This window comes from Scylla paramamosain, unplaced genomic scaffold (genome assembly GCF_035594125.1).
Source record: "Scylla paramamosain isolate STU-SP2022 unplaced genomic scaffold, ASM3559412v1 Contig17, whole genome shotgun sequence".
Taxonomy (NCBI): Eukaryota; Metazoa; Arthropoda; class Malacostraca; order Decapoda; family Portunidae; genus Scylla; species Scylla paramamosain.
In genome coordinates this window covers 570,630-590,000 of record NW_026973682.1, presented here as the reverse complement: position 1 = coordinate 590,000, position 19,371 = coordinate 570,630, and the positions used below count along the sequence as shown (strand labels likewise).

The following is a 19,371-nucleotide window of genomic DNA, read 5'->3' as shown; positions in this document are numbered from 1 at the left end:
CTGATTACTGCATATATTCCAGTCATCTACCACTCTATCTGAGAACCAATTTCTTCCCTTTTTTTTTATTTATTAGTTGTAGTCCTATCCTGATTACTAACACTAAGGATTTTGTTTAAATTGTTCTTGTTATACCTCTTAATCTAAGCTTTTCTAACGAATGTAAAATTTAAAACTTTAATCTTTTGTAAGGAATATTTTACATCCCCTTTTAGTCATTCTCTCTCTCTCTCTCTCTCTCTCTCTCTCTCTCTCTCTCTCTCTCTCTCTCTCTCTCTCTCTCTCTCTGTGTGTGTGTGTGTGTAATAGTACCAATCTTATCACAGATTAATGGAGACGCTAGCTTCCCGGTGATGGTTTGGCTTCACGGAGGAAGGTTCACCCATGGCAGTGCCCAGGAGTACCCTCCTCACGTCCTCCTGGACCACGACATCGTGCTGGTGGTGGTGCAGTATCGGCTGGGTGTCCTGGGTGGGTGGTGTGTGGCGAGGTGGTGACTTCTCTCACACGCGGCGCGGCCTGCGTACTGCTCTTCTCACTGCTTCTCTCTCACTGTACAGGCTTCCTGTCTACCGAGGACTTGGCGATGCCTGCGAACTTGGGCCTCAAGGACCAGACCCTGGCGCTCCGGTGGGTGAAGACCAACATTCACCTCTTTGGCGGAGACAACATGCGGGTCACCATCTTCGGTGAGAGTGCCGGCAGCGCCGCCGCCCACCTCCTCATGTTCGTCCCGGAAGTTCAAGGTAGGACTCCTTTTGGACTTCACATTCGTTCTCATCACCTTTGTTTATACACACACACACACAATATATATATATATATATATATATATATATATATATATATATATATATATATATATATATATATATATATATATATATATATATATATATATATATATATATAATTTCAACCTTGTATATCCATTTGTTCACATATTTGCATGTAATGAGACAAGTTGTATTGTTTTGACAGATCTTTTCTCCAGTGCTATCATGCAGTCTGGAACAGCACTGACGTCCTTGACTATCAACAATAATCCTCGCAAGGAGGCAATTGAAGTGGGTGGCAGCCTTGGGTGTCCCACAGACCAGGGCAGCAACACGCTCCTTCTGTGCCTGCAGGGGCTGGATGCAAAGGCTCTCTTTCCTCGTTACGAAAGCTCCAGAGTGAGTGGCACTCACTGTGCCAGGTGTCAGGACTACTTGCTCATTTAACTTGAACATTCAATTGTGGATATATTCAAATTACAGTTCTGAGGCCATTTAATTTGTACAGAGATGGGGAGTGCTGCCGCTCACCTTCACGCCCTGAGTGGACGGCCGTTTCCTGCCGCGTCACCCTGCCCAGCTGATAAGTGAGGGATGCAACACCCAGGTGGACATCATATCAGGCATTACCAAAGACGACGGGGCTCTTTTGGCCTTGCGTAATTATCACCCAACTTACGTGGTTAAAAATCATGCTTCACTAACTAAAATGTCTGAGGGAATAATTACCTTCAAAATCTATTGTTTTGAAGATTTTTTTTTTTCCAGCTGCATTGGCAAAGAAACAGTTACTGGAGGAGCTACAGTACAATTTTAGCATGGCCGGGTCTGCGTCCCTTCAGCTTGAGGGCAGGAGCGAGGACCCGGAGGCTGTAGCCCGCCAGCTGTACCTCCACTACTTGGGCACCACGCACGTCACCGAGGCGCACGCTGACGACTTCATGAGGGTGAGCACCAACACTGGAGCCTAAGCCTGTTTTTTGCTGCACATGTTCCGTAAACTTTGGATGTATTTGCAATGTGAAAATTACTTGTTTACATATATATGACATAAGGATGAGAAGACACGGCTCTACGTGAGGGGATGTTACACCTTAACACTTGAGACAAGAGGATGCCGGCAGTGTTTTCACTGTTCATTCTTAAATTTGCGCCTATGTTACATCTTAAACATACAGAACTGCCAGCTGGTGTTCTGTACGGTGAACTTTTCCGTGATCATTCTGCTGTGAAAAAGCCTTGTAACCGTAATTGTTAGTGATTAGTGATGAATTATGAGGGAGCTTTAAAAACTAGATTCACGTATGAAGATGATAGGTGGAGATGAACAAGCATGTTGCATTCAGGGACTGTCACGTGTTGACCTGATGTATTCTTGCCGTTTCCCTTATTATCTCATGTTCGTAGTAGTAGTAGTAGTAGTAGTAGTATAGTAGTTGGTTGGTGTGAACATTCTAATTCTTTTAGTTATCAAAATAATAATAATATATTATTTAAAAAAAATGATGAAGACATAATAATAAGTTATTATTATTGAAAATAACAAAAATAACTCTTAGTTATTATTCTTACTAGTCTTATTATATATAATTTTGACAGATGTTCACTGACCACTACTTCGCCGTGCCTCATGACCGCATCTTCGCCCACCACGCAGGGAAGATTTACCGCTACGAGCTGCAGCACTACGCCCAGCTCTCCTTCGGCCAACTGATCTGCCCTTCCTGCGACAACAAGTGTAAGCAATGCCTGGCCCACAACCTGCCCGAGGCACCGCGGCGTCAACACTGACACGAGGCGGTCAGTTCAGTGACGAATGTTTAGGCAGATGTTTTAAGAACACTGGCAAAGTAACTGGGGACTGGCACCTTTAGTGGGCTTTTTTTCTGCCCTTTTATTGCCCTTGCTTGGAGCCACTCTTACATAACAGATCCTGATAATTGACCCAAAGAATTTTGCTTGTAACATCATATCCCCTATGTCACTTCAAGGCAATGAATAACTTAGAGATTTTATAGACATCAAGGGTGGTTCTCGACTTAAATACTCATAAAAACAGAAGGTGCTTGGCATAGCCACTACCACTCCTGATGTTATCACCAGCGCTGTCGCCACCACCGCTATACGTAGCAACTATCACCAGCCTTCTTACCATCACCACTACCACTACCAATAACTCTTATCCTATACTATTAATATCCTGCATCACGACAAATTCCAGTCATTATTGCCATCACCACCATCTCATCGCTGCCATCATTTTTATTAGTAATAACACTGCATCCCTTTCCATCATTACTTAACATTTTAATTTATTTATACATAATTTGTGGTCTGAGATATAATCTTGTTGAAAAACTAAAACACAGCTGTGTCCGAGTCACTGTGAAGTGTGCCATGAGTCACTGTGATGTGTGCCATGAGTCACTGTGATGTGTGCCATGAGTCACTGTGAAGTGTGCCATGAGTCTCTGTGATGTGTGCCATGAGTCACTGTGATGTGTGCCATGAGTCACTGTGATGTGTGCCATGAGTCACTGTGATGTGTGCCATGAGTCACTGTGAAGTGTGCCATGAGTCTCTGTGATGTGTGCCATGAGTCACTGTGAAGTGTGCCATGAGTCACTGTGATGTGTGCCATGAGTCACTGTGATGTGTGCCATGAGTCACTGTGATGTGTGCCATGAGTCACTGTGAAGTGTGCCATGAGTCTCTGTGATGTGTGCCATGAGTCACTGTGATGTGTGCCATGAGTCACTGTGATGTGTGCCATGAGTCACTGTGAAGTGTGCCATGAGTCTCTGTGATGTGTGCCATGAGTCACTGTGAAGTGTGCCATGAGTCACTGTGATGTGTGCCATGAGTCACTGTGATGTGTGCCATGAGTCACTGTGATGTGTGCCATGAGTCACTACGGAGCTTTAAAAGAGGAGTGGCCAAATTTGAGGCTGAGGATAATGAAAGGAGGTAGGCAGTATGTTTCATGTGGGGAGTGCCACGTGTAGGCCTGACAGCTTCTTGCAGCTTCCCTTACTTTCTTATGTTGTTTTGTTCTGACATGAGTGAATCACATCTTCCTTTTCTTATCTTTTCCGTTCGGCGTTTCCCTCGAGTGAGTGGTTGGCGCGATGTACGAGCCTTGTCCTGTTGTTTCTGTCCCTTGAATCTTCCTCTGTGACTGCTATTGTTTGCAGTTCTAAAGCAATTCCTCCGCTCCATCTCCTTCTCTATCTTCCTCCCAGTTTTCTTCCCTTAACTGGTTTTCTCCAGGAATTTTTAATCGGTTTCTGATCGCCAATTCTGACAGGGGTGAGTCACGTAGACGATCTGTACTACTTGTTCCGCGGCGGCCCTCTCTTGTCGCCACGAACAGCACCCCCACAGCGCCCCAAGGACTTAAAGCTGCCCGACGACCTCACCCTCAGGGACATCATCACGACTCTGTGGACCAACTTTGCTGCCACAGGGTGAGATGGAGGGCAGAGGTCCTGATTTCAGAAGTCTTTATGGAGGACTCTGAGAGCTTTGGAGTGGGCAAGATGATAAAGTATTGCTTATCAGTGCACTAACTTTACTGAGATGGAAGGCGGGACCCTTTTGTGGAGGAGACTGATAGTTTTAGAGGATAAGATGATAAAAGTAAGGCTTATCATTGTACCATTGCTGCATTAGAGGCTCTTCAGGAAGTGCTGATGTCAGGTAAGACTTATCAATGCTTCCATCCATTCACTGTGACACGGTGACACCAACAACAACGATAGTTTGCCTGTGTACTACATATCACTGCAAAAAATTACCTCTTTACTGCATAGATTAGACAAGTGAGTTGGCGATGGTGGGCAGTGGTGAGAAAACACAGAATTAAGCAGGGGATCTTTATTTCTACAATGTTTTGATGGTGTTGAAAAGTTAGAGAAAAAGATCTGCTTAATCCTGCTATTCCTCACCACCACACTCCAATAATTACTTTTTGTATTACTCATCATTGCAGCAATAGTTTATTTTTGTATCACTCATCATTGCAATGATAATAAATCTTTGTATTACTCACCAGTCCAACAGTGGTCTGTCTTTTATTACTCATCATTATAATTATAATTTTTCGTTATTTCTCACCAGGAACCCAACCCCTGATAGCTCTCTGGGCTTCACGTGGGAAGCCAGCACACCAGAGAACCTGCAGTACCTCTCCCTCACGCCCTCGCCCTCCATGAAGCCAGACGACCGCAAGGAGGTGAGGGATGTTGCTTACTTAATTATTTACTATGAAAGATGTATTAGGCACTGGTATATTTCTATTGGTGTACTTATAAGCGTGTAAGGCGAACGCTTAGAACATATGTTGATGAGGGGGTGAGGGGGTAACCGACCTCAGGGTTACAAAAAAAAAAAAAAGTAGAAAAAAGGCCCACTGAAGGTGCCAGTTCCGGAAGAAGAGAGCAAGAAGGGTTATCCATAACTAGAGAAGTGTCTGGAAACCTTATGTATTAGATAATTACATGGTCCATTTTCTATTCAAATTTTGACGTGGCAGAATTATTTACATAACTACATTTTTTTTTTCTTTATGAGTGTCGCTATTTGTGTTTTATAAATGTCACGCTCCGAGTATCTAGAGCGCATCCTTTGTCAAGCACTATCCATTTCACCCCCTCAGTAAATGGTTCATGCAGGTTCTTTCTTTTCACAGACACGCAAGTTCCACAACTCTCTTCCCACCCAGGAAAATCTGATGCTTCACCCGCACCTGGTGAAGGTGCCTCAGGGCGCCACGCGCAGTTCACGTCATGAATTGTGATTTACCAACTCCTGATTAAATGCAAACAGTAACAAGCACCGCCTACCTAACAACATAACTTAGATATAACCACTTTATATATATATATATATATATATATATATATATATATATATATATATATATATATATATATATATATATATATATATATAATGAGAGAAGAGGACGAACAAGTGAGGAAGGCAATGATGGTGGAGGTTAGGGGGAGAAGGAGGGTTGGGAGACAAAAGAATAAGATGGAGAGTCGTAATAAGAAGTGATATGAACAAGCTGGGAGTGCAAGAAGATAGAAACAGATGGAGAAGGGTAACTCCAGCGGCTGACCCTGCAATACACTGGGATTAAGGTCGTATGAAGAAGGATATATATATATATATATATATATATATATATATATATATATATATATATATATATATATATATATATATATATATATATATATATATATATATATATATATGATGGGCCCTAACTCAGTGCAAACAAACGAAAAAAACGTCCACTGAGGTGCCAGTCAGTAAAGAAAAAAAAAATCAAATTTAAGGATAACTGTCTTGAAACCGAACACTTTCATTATTACCACGCTTAGAGAAATGCTTAGGTGTTATGATGGAGTGATTATGAAGTGTTTTGAGGAGTTGTATGGCTTACGAGTTGTGATGTGGTGGAATTGTGAAGAACTAAGGAGATAAACACCATCTGATTACTAAGAAAGTCGAGGGTGTAAAGCACTGCTGCGTCTGATTTAGTCCTATAAAAATGGGTTGATTTGCTGTGAGGAGTCACTTCGAAACAAGCAGAGGTGGCGGCAGTGGTGGGCGCGGAAGTGAAATATAGAAACAGTTTTTGAAGAGGCTGGTGACATTTGATGAGGTACCGGCGTGCTCGGAACTAAGGGTACACGTGGAAAAGTGCCAAGCAAACCTCGCGCGAACACACCCAGGACGTGTCCTCCCGCGGCGTGCATTAAACATCAAAGCGCTCTTTGCTCAGTGGTCACCTTTACCTGGGCCGGCGCCGCCTCAGAGCTGGGCGGGGGCGGAGGGAACCCAACCCTCTTCCCTTCGCATTCCACCCTTCAAAAAAAAAAAAAAAAAAAAAAAAAAAAAAAAAAAAAAAAAAAAAAAACAAGACTCAAAGCTGAACTGAAAACAAGACAAGGATTAAGAGGAACACTGTGTGCACTTAGAAAGCTTAAGGGCGCGGAAAAACAACAACAAAAAAAAAAGGGAGGAAAAAGTAATGAGAAACGGCGCGTGCACTCAAGACTCAAAAGATAATGAAACACGGAAGGGCCTGAGACAAGAAACAAGAGACAAGAGCTGCGGCCAATTGGATCTACACAAGAAAAAAAATAAAAATAATAAGGTGAGATCACAATGGAAAGTACAAAGATCCAAAAGCAACGACAAAGGAAATGTCGTTAGGGATATTTTGTGAAGTTACATTACTGTGTGTGTGTGTGTGTGTGTGTGTGTGTGTGTGAGAGAGAGAGAGAGAGAGAGAGAGAGAGAGAGAGAGAGAGAGAGAGAGAGAGAGAGAGAGAGAGAGAGAGAGAGAGAGAGAGAGAGAGAGAGAGAGAGAGAGAGAGTCCACACCAAGGCTCACTTACAAAACAAAGGAAAATCACGGCCCTACGTAGATAAAAAAAAAAAAAAGAATAAAAGGAAAGAAAATCAAGAATATTGTAAAAAAAAAAAAAAATCGGACAGCACTATACATACATACGACAAAAAAAAATAGATAAATAAAAACAGAAATACAAATAAATTTAAAGATAAATAAAAGAAAAAAAATAGGCAAACAAAACACCCCCAAAAAATAAATCGTGTGATTTACACACAAGTATGTAAGAATATAAGAACACAAGAAAATAAGCGAAGCTACAAGAAGCCGTCAGTCAGAGATGCTCTGGCCAAAGAAAAAAAAAAAAGAATAAAGAGAAGAAAATAAAAAAGTTTTAAAACTTGGTGGCATCAACATCTGCAGAGTAATACGACACGTTTTTAGTGTCCAGGAAGCTGTATTTCTCGTAGCCTAACTTAAACCAACTGAGGGCGGAGCAACACACCTACTAGTGTCCACGAATCTGCCCACAATCTAGCCTAACCCATCCTAACCTGACAGCTGAGCAACACACCAGCTTATAGTCTCCACGAACCAGTGCTGCTCGCAACCTAACCTTACCTAACCTAACCCAACACGAGAGAGAAGTAACACATCTACATCTAGTCTCCACTAACCTGTACTGCTCGCATCCTGACCTAACCTCCACGAACCACTGCTCGCAACCTCCTTCTAACAGTATAACCTCAAACAAAACCATGCAAGTAATAGAGAAATACATTCCCCACTCCGAGCTGGCGGTTAATTTACGTGGAAAAGGTTGCAGCCTCCGCCATCCTTTATCCTGAAGGAAGCACCGCAGGATTCTTCCCTTCCTGCGAGGTGGTCATGTGGTCATGGCCGCCTCCCTGGGCTGCAACATTTTTATTGGCTTTTCCTATTTGTCTTTTTTTTTTTCTCTCTCGTTAACTTTGGAACTAATTAACTTCTGAGGGTTTTTTCCTCCAGCAATGACCTTTCTCTCGTCAAGGATAGTCATCCATTATATGAAGTTTTCATCGACAAAAACATTGATACTGTTTTCTTTCCTAGAGTGTATGTAATCTTTCTTCTCTTAGAAGGACGCAACTTCGATCCGAATACGTAATTATGTCAGGAATTAAGCTTTTCCTAATAAAACTTTCATGTACGGACAAACCTTTCTTAATAAAGCTTTCATATACAGAGAACATCGTTCACATTCCTGCACAAAGCTTTCTACTTTATTTGTTTATTTTTTTTTTAGATGAAGCTGCCTGGGAGTGATATACTTGCCTGTAAAAGAGGCTGGCTAGAGACCGCAAGAGCAAAAGAAAAAAATATATACGGCTCCTTTCAACATGCAACTTACTACTAACCAGGTAAGAATGCTTAGCACATACTCCATTTCCCGCAGGAGGGACAGACCCGCCAGGTGTCTGCAATACCCACATATATTCAGAACGAAGCTTTCAGCAGCACACGAAGATATCTCTCTCCACGCTGCATCACTGCAGCAATATGTGTTGGGTATAGGTATTTCTCCTTCTGCACGATAAATAGAAATTTGCAGGCATCGTATAAGGAGAAATCGTGACGTGAAAACATCATGTAAATTCACTTAAACTTAATATATTTTAACTGACTGACTGACACCAAGATGACAAGGTCATATTGCTCGGCAGGTGAAAATATTAAGCTAAAAACACCATCAAAATACAAGAACAAGTTTATGCTAAAACATATGTACTGTAACTGACTGACACTTGACATCGATGATCCAGAGTGGGAGACGGTACACAGCGACACTGCACGGCACCAGCAGTTCACCAGGACACAGTTTGGGGAAAGAGATCGAGGGCAAGACAAAGAGAGAGGTGGAGGGATGGAATTACGGTAGAATTACAAAGGATAGGAGTCACTGAGGAAGATGTAGAAGACAGAAACAACTGGAGGAGACTGGTACATGGCGCCAACCCACGACACTAGGGAAACTGCCAAAAACGACGCAGTGAGTGGGGCGTTGAACCTGGAATAGAGGCGAAAGGCGAGTGGTGGGAGGAGATGACGTCCCTTGGTGGGCGGAGCAAGAACCCTCATCACCTGCTCCCCACTGATTGGATGGCAGCTTCAAATACGTAACAAGATAATTCTATTTTCACTGCAGACGCCCTGAACTCCTGCTAAACCCTTATTTGCACAAGGATTTAGAGACCTCGTTAAGCTGGAAACAAGAGGCCACATTCTCTAGAATTTCCGAGAGGACACAGCCGCTTCAGGGATCAGTCCACCAGCATCTGTGCACTCCGCGGCTGTGTGCTGTGTGGTTGTATGGCTGTGTGGATGTGTGTTGTGTGGCTTTGTGCTGTGCTGTGCTGTGCTGTGTGTGTGTGTGTGTGTGTGTGTGTGTGTGTGTGTGTGTGTGTGTGTGTGTGTGTGTGTGGTTGAGCGGCTGTGTGCTGTGTGGCTCTGCCTTTGTGGCTGTGCTGTTTGGCTGTGTTGAACGGCGGCTCCTGTTGCTGCTGCTGCCGCTGCTGTTACTACTCGTGTTGCAAAGTTTAAAATAAAAACTATCACTGAGAATCCAGAAACACAAGCGTGTAGCCAGTACAGCAGCTATCCGTGTGTGTGTGTGTGTGTGTGTGTGTGTGTGTGTGTGTGTGTGTGTGTGTGTGTGTGTGTGTGTGTGTGTGTGTGTGTGTGTGTGTGTGTGTGTATGTTTCCAGAACTGTGCATTCAGGTCACTTGATCTGTGACAGTTAGAAAAAAATACTATCCCTGCGGGAAGCACTCAGAGATTATAAATTCCGATGCACATAAACTCTAATTATTATGACAAATCTTTCAGAGATGCTCAAACAGATCTACATATATATATATATATATATATATATATATATATATATATATATATATATATATATATATAGAGAGAGAGAGAGAGAGAGAGAGAGAGAGAGAGAGAGAGAGAGAGAGAGAGAGAGAGAGAGAGAGAGAGAGAGAGAGAGAGAGAGAGAGAGAGAGAGAGAGAGAGAGAGAGAGAGAGAGAGAGAGAGAGAGAGAGAGAGACTCGAACCAGCACTGTTTATTATCGCGGCTTTAATCTGCTACGGAAGGGAACGAACTATTGTGGTGATGAATGTAATTAGTGTGTCGGAAGCAGAGACAAAACGAAAAGGCAACATCGAGCGCTGGGTCTCTGGTCTCGCTCTGGCGACTAAGGACACTCACGATCGTCTTCCGCGAGAAAAGAGTCAACTTGGCCTCGTACTCAGAAAGTCTTCGCTCACTTACCACGACTAAAAGGCCACAGAGATGCTTAGCCGGCTTCTCAAGACTGTTTCTCCTGTTATTAATGTAGGTACCATGTCAATCTGTCACTAAAAGCGTAAAAATAGCCTTAAAAACCCTTGTAGCTTCAACTAGAGGCTCTTGTAAGTAGTGGAAGTGCTTTGAAATAAGTTCTCTTGGTCACTCAGAAGGCAGCGTGACACTATAATGACAACAACCATGCAGAAGACAGAAAGGACATTAGTGGAAATTACCAGTTTCAAAATAAATATATAAAGAAAACTATACATAAATTCTAGTTAATTGGGGGAAAGAGAAGGAAAGATAAGGGTGTGTTTTGAAGGGCAATGCATGTAGTGACATTCTGGCACCATTTGATTACATTGACTGTAGATCGACACAGACTGAGAATTTCACCTGCAAAATTAGATCAGATTGGCCACAAATTCACAGCTTGATTGACGCAAACATTGGGTGGGGTGTTTGTCACCTCCACGATTACATTAAATCAGACTGACAACTTGATCACTAATCATTAGATTAGACTGACTGCAGATTGATAAGCATTTCTGATCAAAATATATAAAGCTTACCTTGTATCATTATGAAAACTAAACAAAGCACACAAATACAAAAGAGCGTGACAGATTAACCTTTACTTAGCACATTCTCTTTATCAAGGCAACACAAAATGAAGACTAATGAATTCTAGTATGACGAAAACACAATACACTATCAATTCATTAAGTTAAGAGAGTTAGTCAGGTAAATATGAGTGAGAGAGAGAGAGAGAGAGAGAGAGAGAGAGAGAGAGAGAGAGAGAGAGAGAGAGAGAGAGAGAGAGAGAGAGAGAGATAGGTGATGTGCGGGAATGAGAGGTGATATGTGAGGCAGACCACAGCGCAAGGGAAGGAAGGAAGGAGGGAAGTAAGGGAAGTGAAGGTCGCGTTATTGACGGCTCGTGCATAGCTGGGTCTCGTCTCACTTTATAATGGACGGGAATAATTTCTAACGTAAGATTGAAGCCCACCTTGAACTGAGATATAATACAGAGGCGACGCGGCCATACACCTCAGAGACTTAAACTGCGCGCCCAGCCTCGGCACGTCTTGCTAGAAGAGGATTGAGCTGCGTGCGTGTGTGTGTGTGTGTGTGTGTGTGTGTGTGTGTGTGTGTGTGTGTGTGTGTGTGACTTATTGTCGAGGAGATTAAGATAAAGATAAGATCAATGGTAAGAAAGATTGTGTTGCTAGGAGTGTTGTAGTGTTTTGTCAGGCGAAGGTTTGTTGTTGGAAAGTTGCCAAAATTGTACGTAATTAATGTATGGGCTTGTTAAGAAAAAAAATGTAAATTTGTTGTGTTGCAAAGAATAAATGAATGTTAAGAGAGTGTGTTGTAAAGAGTGTCGGAAAGTTTTGTTGGAGGGTTGCCAAAATTGTAAGCTGTGCATGGATTTGTTGAGAGAAAAGTGTTATATTTAGAATGTTGCAGAAGTGAGATCAATGTTAAGAATGTGTGTTGCAGGCAATGTTGTGTGTTTTCAGGAAGGAGACTAGTGCTGAAATACTCCCAAAATTGTAAGTTATATATGAATTTGTTAAAAGTGTAATTTTTTTGTGTTGCAAAAGTAAGATCGATATTACGATCGTGTGTTGCAGACAGTGTTGGAGTGTGTTCCATGAAGAGGCATAGTGTTGCAATGCCATGTAATTCCTTAAGTGTAAAAAGCCATAAAGTTGCAGTGTTACAGTAAAGCCATTGTTAAAAGTGTGAGTTTGTGTTGCAGGCCAGGTCCTGTTGGAGTGTGTGGTTTTGCAGTGTTGCCAGGACTGGGATTAATGAGCAAGTGTGTTGTCTTGAGGTGGAGGGCAATACTGTGCCAAACTGGCATAATTTGTGTTTATTAAAGGTGGAATACTGTGTGACCCGACGGCGCGGCGCAACTTAAAGGTGGAACTCCCCCAATCCATTAATGTGGTGACAGGTAAAACAATATAGACGAGCGGAGAACAAATGTGACTGACAGACAATTAATGTACTGACTTACTGCCACTAAATGTAATGGAAAGTATACATGAAACAACGAGTCACACTTACTGAAAAATAAACGGAAGGTAATCAAGGTACGCTAATTAATATGACGACTTTTTAACAGTAAACGTGACAGACAAACAGATAAACCTAGGACAGTAATGTTTGCACAGAAAAATACACGGAAAATAAGCAAGACACGTTAAGTAACATGAAGTCTTTCTAACTGTAAATGTGATGGACAGATAAATACACTCGGGAATATTTCATCAGATTAATGTAAGTGAAAAATCAAAGTGAAGTGTAATAAACATAAAAATAAATATGTTGACTTGTAGAAGATGTATAAGAGAAAGACGATATATATTAAGTAAGAGGCAAGGAGTAAAACAACGGTGAAATAATGTGTGATCGCAAAGTGCTACCGGGAGAGTGTAAGAGTGTTATCCTAAGGAGCTGAGTGTGTGTGGCGTGACTTGCACAGGACAAGCTTTGTTACTCTGGGATTTCAGGAAAGGAAGATAAAAACAATGTGCTACTTTTACAATCTGGTAGCGTCTTCTTGCGAGAGCGGAAAAAAGTTGCTTATAAAAGGAAATAAAAAAAAAAACATTAAAACATGTTTGGAAAAAAATTGTTTAGGAAAGGAAGACAAAAAAAAAGTGATATGTGAAAAAAAAGTGATAATGAAAATTATCCTTACTGGCGAAAAAAGAAGCAGAAAATTAAGAAGACTTCGGAAAAAAAAACTTTACACCTTATTACACACAAAAAAAAAAAAATGACAAAAAATAATAGTGATAATTTAAAATAACATAAATAAAACTCTTTATAGTGAAGTGAAAACATGATGCTTACAGAAAGAAATAAGAAGAGGGAGAAAAAAGCAATGTAGCTGAAAAATTAAGTCTTTCTTAAGAACGAAAAAATCATTGCTAAGAAAAGTAATAAAAGGAAAAGAGAGGAAGACATGACAAGAAAAAGAAAAAAAAAAACATTACTCTGAAAATGTCTCAATGTAAAAAGAAAAAAAAAAAAAACCACCTTGGCGCTGGATGATGAGTGTTTCTTAGTGCGGAGGCCAGTGTTGGTGTGGGAGGGGAACGGAGGGTGTGTTGCGTGTTGCATGGCTGGGGAGGAAGTGAAGACGTGAGAAGGTGACTTGGCGTGACTTACAAAGGGTAATAACAATACAACACCTGTGGCACGTGTCGGATACATGTTTCCGCCTCCACTGTTATCTAGAAACGGAGGTGTGTGTGTGTGTGTGTGTGTGTGTGTGTGTGTGTGTGTGTGTGTGTGTCTGTGTGTGTGTGTGTGTGTGTGTGTGATAAGTGACTCGTTATTTCCATAGCGACATTTCTTTTCAACATTTACAGTTAAGTTTACAAAAGACAGAAAGGAAAATTTTTAAAATCGTTTATCAGAAATTGGAGAAAATAATTTGAGGTAGTGAGTTAGTGATACAAAGGAAGAAAAAGACAGACAAAAGAGACATACAGACACACAGACAGAAGGAAACTCATGAAAAATTATTATTAATAATGAGATAAGATTTGTATTATTTATAAGATTATGGAGTCACTGCACCGTGTGTGTGTGTGTGTGTGTGTGTGTGTGTGTGTGTGTGTGTGTGTGTGTGTGTGTGTATTTTTATACACTTTATGTAATCTTAGGCTTACGGACAAAAAAAAAATACTGAGGAAAAAGTATTTACGTATGTGTATTTCCCGATAGGCTCGTCTCTTAAGAAACTTGTATTTCGAAACGCCTCGGCCCGACGGTGAGCTTTGTTATAGAGGCGGCCAGACGACTGGTGGCGAGGACTGGAGGTCGCCCGCGGGTGTGTTACGCACGCAGGTGTGTGCCGCCCGCAGGTGTGTGCCGCCCGCCTCCACCTCATGTCAATAAACAGTCTCCTTTTGTCGCGTGTTTCCATTACGCCTTCTTCTTAACCAAGACGTCCATGCAGCTTTAATGACTCCTTGGTAAGAAGTACGACATTCTTTACTTCACTTGTCGCGTTTCCTTCACGCCTCACCAGGACCAAGATATGTTCGCAGCCTTACTAACTCTTTGGTAATGACAGTATGAAACTTTTTACTTCATATGTCGTGTCTTTCCTTCACCAGAACTAAGACGTGCACGCAACTTACTAACTCTTCGCTGATGACAGAAGCCTCGGCAGGACCAAGATAACACGCAATCTTACTAACTACAAATTAACTGCATAACTATCTTTTGCTCCGTAATGGCAACTAGACAAATGTATGGATGGTGATGAGAGGTGGAAATAAGTGTGTTTTGAACACAGACCGTCACGTCTAGGCCTGATGGCCTCTTACAGCTTCCCATATTTTATTATCTTATTTACTGCAGTGAATCATGTAGACAAAAAGAGTACATGAGGGATAAAGTTTGAGGTATACATAGATCAACCCGTCAACCTTTATACCGGTGAATAAAGAGACAGGTAGAATATATGACAAACAATAAAGTTAAGTCATTGGTCGATACAACAACCTTTACACAGGTGAATAAAGAGACAGGTAGAATACATCACAAACAATACAACGACACAACAACCTTTACACAGGTGCATCAAGAGGCAGGCAGAGTACATGACAAGTGGTGAAGCTTGAGGCGCAATCACCACGTCCACCTTTACACACGCAGACAGACCCACACACTCCATGATGTGAGATGAGGCTTGAGATACAGATCGACGTGTCTACCAATACACACGATAACGCTTCCCAATGACACTGCCTTGCTACAAAGAGAAATATTACGTCCCTCACTTCCCATCGGCGTTTTGTGACATTTTGCCGTCTATATATCGCTTGATTCTGCCTTTACTTTGATTTCCATGTGATAAAAAATGTATTGCCAGTAAGAGGCACCGGAGAGTGATGTATACCTGCCATGCCGCTCTCCTCCTGTCTAAACACAGTGAAGGGGCGCACTGTGGCCGCCCCGCCCCCACGCCCTCTCAAATGATAGAAAAGAGTGAGTGTTAGCAATATTAGGAATGTTTACAATCCCTTGCAGGAACATAACAAGCAATTACGAGGAAAATCTCGTTAAAAAAAAAAGATCGTTAATCTGATGATGATGATAAAAATATTAACTATGAATATTACTGCTACTACTACTACTACTACTACTACTACTACTACTACTACTTTTATTACTACTAAAACATTGAAACGAATACTACTACTACTACTACTACTACTACTACTACTACTACTACTACTACTACTGATACTACTACTAGTAGTACTACTACTACTGCTGCTGCTTCTACTACTACTACTACTACTACTACTACTATTATTTCTACTACTACTAAAACATTGTAACGAATACTACTACTACTACTGCTATTACTACTACTACTACTACTACTACTACTACTATTACTACTACTGCTGCTGCTGCTTCTACTACTACCACCACCACTACTACTACTACTTCTACTACCACCACCACCATTACAACTACGATTACTACTACTGCTGCTACTACTACTACTACTACTACTACTACTACTACTACTACTACTACTACTACTACTACTTTCACTAAAACACTCCAACTACTACTACTACTACTTCCACTAAAACACTACAACCACCATTACTACTACTGTTACTACTACTACTACTAATACTACTACTAATAATAAAAATAATAATAATAATAATAATAATAACAATAATAACAACAGTGACAATAATACACAAAAACAACAGCAACAACAACAATAATTAATGAATAAATACATAAATAAACACAAGATTAAAATAAGTAAAACGGTAAAGACTGAAAATGTTGTGTGAGCGCCTCATTACTTATCAATGCTGCATCCATTATTAATGTTTTTAACCACAACTATTGAAGAAGTGAAGGGTTTGTAGCAGAGCCAGCACTATGGGAGGTGTTGACAAGGAGTGGGGCAAGGTGGAGAGGCAAGGTGCGTCAAACTGTTTAAAAAAGAAATGTATATATTTATACTTTCATGCCTACCTGTCTACTTGCATCTATTTATCTTTCTATACTGTCTGTTTGTCTATCTATCTGTTTAAGTATCTTCATATTTATCTACCTATCTTCTTATTTCACTACGTATTTATCTACCTATTTCTCTTCCCTATCTATTTATCTATCTATCTATTTATTTATCTATCTATTTATCTATCTATCTACCTGTCTATCTGACCATCCATCTCTATATCCCTATCTATCTATTCATCTATCTGTCTATAAACATAAAAAAAATATCGACCTAATTATTGTCTATATATATATATATATATATATATATATATATATATATATATATATATATATATATATATATATATATATATATATATATATATATATATATATATATTTATTTATTTATTTATTTATTTATTTATTTTTTATCTATCAGTCAATCATTTCATAAAGTTTACTCATACATCTATCTATCTATTTATCACCCTGACTCTCTCTCTCTCTCTCTCTCTCTCTCTCTCTCTCTCTCTCTCTCTCTCTCTCTCTCTGTCCTTTAACTTCCCTTTCTTAAAAGTTTACAACGACTCATTTTTTCTACAAATTTAACAAGTCTTTCTTCGACAAACTACAGGAAGGGAGAGGGAGGAAAGGAGGGAGGAAAGCGAAAACCGGAAGTGAATGAGAGAGAGAGAGAGAGAGAGAGAGAGAGAGAGAGAGAGAGAGAGAGAGAGAGAGAGAGAGAGAGAGAGAGAGAGAGAGAGAGAGAGCATAAACAGTAAAGTGAGAAATGGAAACAAGGGAAGGTGAGGAGGAAAGCGAGAGAAGGAGAAAATGGAGAATAATGGAGAAAGAAAAGGAATGGGAGATGAAAGAGGGGAAGAGGAAAGATGAATAAACAGGGAGAAGGAAAAGGGAGTGAAGAAGGGAACCAGAGAGTAGTAGTAATAAACAACAACAACAACAACATAAACAGCAACAGCAACAGCAACAACAACAACAACAACAACAACAACAACAACAACAACAACAACAACAACAATAACAACAAGGAAGAGGAAAAGAGAAAAAAAAACATAAGACGAAACATCGTAATAAAAAAAAAAAACATAATGAAATGAAATGGAGACAAGACAGTTAAGGAGGAAAAGAAAAAGGGAGAGAAGAAAGAATGGGGAAGGAAAGAGGAAAAACAATGAGATGTAAAGGAAGAAAAAGGAACAAGAAAAGGAAAAAGATGGAAAGATAAAGGAAAGAGAAAAGAAAAAAAGAAAATTAGAAATGGGAGGGAAAGTGGAGGGAAAGAGCAGGAAAGATTGTCTCCAGGGTTTCCTGATGGGGCACTTTTTTTTTTTTTTCTATCACCAAGGTAACAATAGTTGTCAGGAGGAGGAGGAGGAGGAGGAGGACGGAAAGTAATTCTAAGAAGGAAAATAAGATAAAAACACCAACACCACCACCACCACCACCACCACCACCACCACCACCACCATCAACACCAACAACAACGAACAAAGAAAGCCACAAAACAAAACAACAAAAAGGCGTAAAAGTTTTCAGCAAACTATAATTGTACTGAATGAATAACTCATTATATAAAGCACTGTATAACAAGTTTCATCTGTACCTTAAGAAAATCCTTTAATGACTCCTACAACGTGATGGAATTGATACATTGGTACTGAATGGAGTAATATAAAAGTCCATTGGTCCATATATTAGTTCCTATTGGAAATATATACACAAAACTCACCCGATTATCTAATATTATCAAATGGGGCAACTGTATGGAAATATAGAGGAAGATTGTGCAAGTAACACACACACTCTCTCTCTCTCTCTCTTTCTCTCTCTCTGGATTAATTGTTGTTTTTTTATTATTAGACTTTCTTTGTTTATTTTTCTTTTGGTCTTTCTTTTTTGACATTTCTATTTTCCTTTCTTTTATTTTTTTATTATCTTTCTTTACTTCTCTTCCTTGTTATCTTTGTTTTTTCTTTTACTCTTTTTTTTTTTCTTTTTAATGAAGACAACTTTACAGCGTAACTTTCCATCGTGCATCAAATAAAGAGAGAAATAAAGAGGAGAAATGAAAAAGAACACTTGGTTGGTTTAAAAATATCTGACTTTCTGGAGAGGGAAATGAAATCTGGGCCAGGAAAATAATACGAGTAAATATGACGACAATATTTCTCGGAATTAAAACGAAAAAAATAAAAAAATAAAAATAAGCGATATTTTTGCTTGAAAGAAATGTGACAAATTTATGCAGTGAAGGCTGAATGGCTTATACAAATCATATATTACTGTAATCTAAATGTCGTGTGTTTTAATACTTTTTTTTTTACTTTTTAATTTAATTATATATTAGTGTAATTATTAGTATTATCCTTCTTATAATTACTATTATCATTATTATTTCTACTACTACTACTACTACTACTACTACTACTACTACTACTACTACTACAACTACTACTGCTACTACCACTACTACTACTACCTCCACCACAACCACTACTACTACTACTACTACTACTACTACTACTACTACTACTACTACTACTACTGCTGCTGCTACAATTACAACTAATACTACTGATACTATTAACTACTAATAAATAACTATGCTCTTCTAGACAGGGTGGAATCAAAAGTTTTTCGTCTCATCAACTCCTCTTCTCTAACTGACTGTCTTCAGTCTCTCTCTCACCGCCGCAATGTTGCATCTCTAGCTGTCTTCTACCGCTATTTTCATGCTAACTGCTCTTCTGATCTTGCTAACTGCATGCCTCCCCTCCTTCCGCGGCCTCGCTGCACAAGACTTTCTTCTTTCTCTCAGTCCTATTCTGTCCACCTCTCTAACGCAAGAGTTAACCA

At 40.0% G+C, this 19,371-nt stretch overlaps 1 long non-coding RNA gene and 1 pseudogene across 1 annotated transcript in view; one reads left to right on the top strand and one right to left on the bottom strand.

Annotated features, from left to right (window-relative positions):
• LOC135097313 (juvenile hormone esterase-like) overlaps positions 1 to 5,644 on the top strand; it is a 6,826-nt pseudogene extending 1,182 nt beyond the window's left edge.
• The window catches only part of LOC135097339 (uncharacterized), a 38,234-nt gene extending 22,809 nt beyond the window's left edge, over positions 1 to 15,425 (bottom strand). Inside the window, exon 1 of the long non-coding RNA XR_010265617.1 lies at positions 15,407 to 15,425. This is a non-coding gene — a long non-coding RNA (uncharacterized LOC135097339). The remainder of the gene's footprint in view (positions 1 to 15,406) is intronic.
• Between the last annotated feature and the right edge of the window lie 3,946 nt (positions 15,426 to 19,371).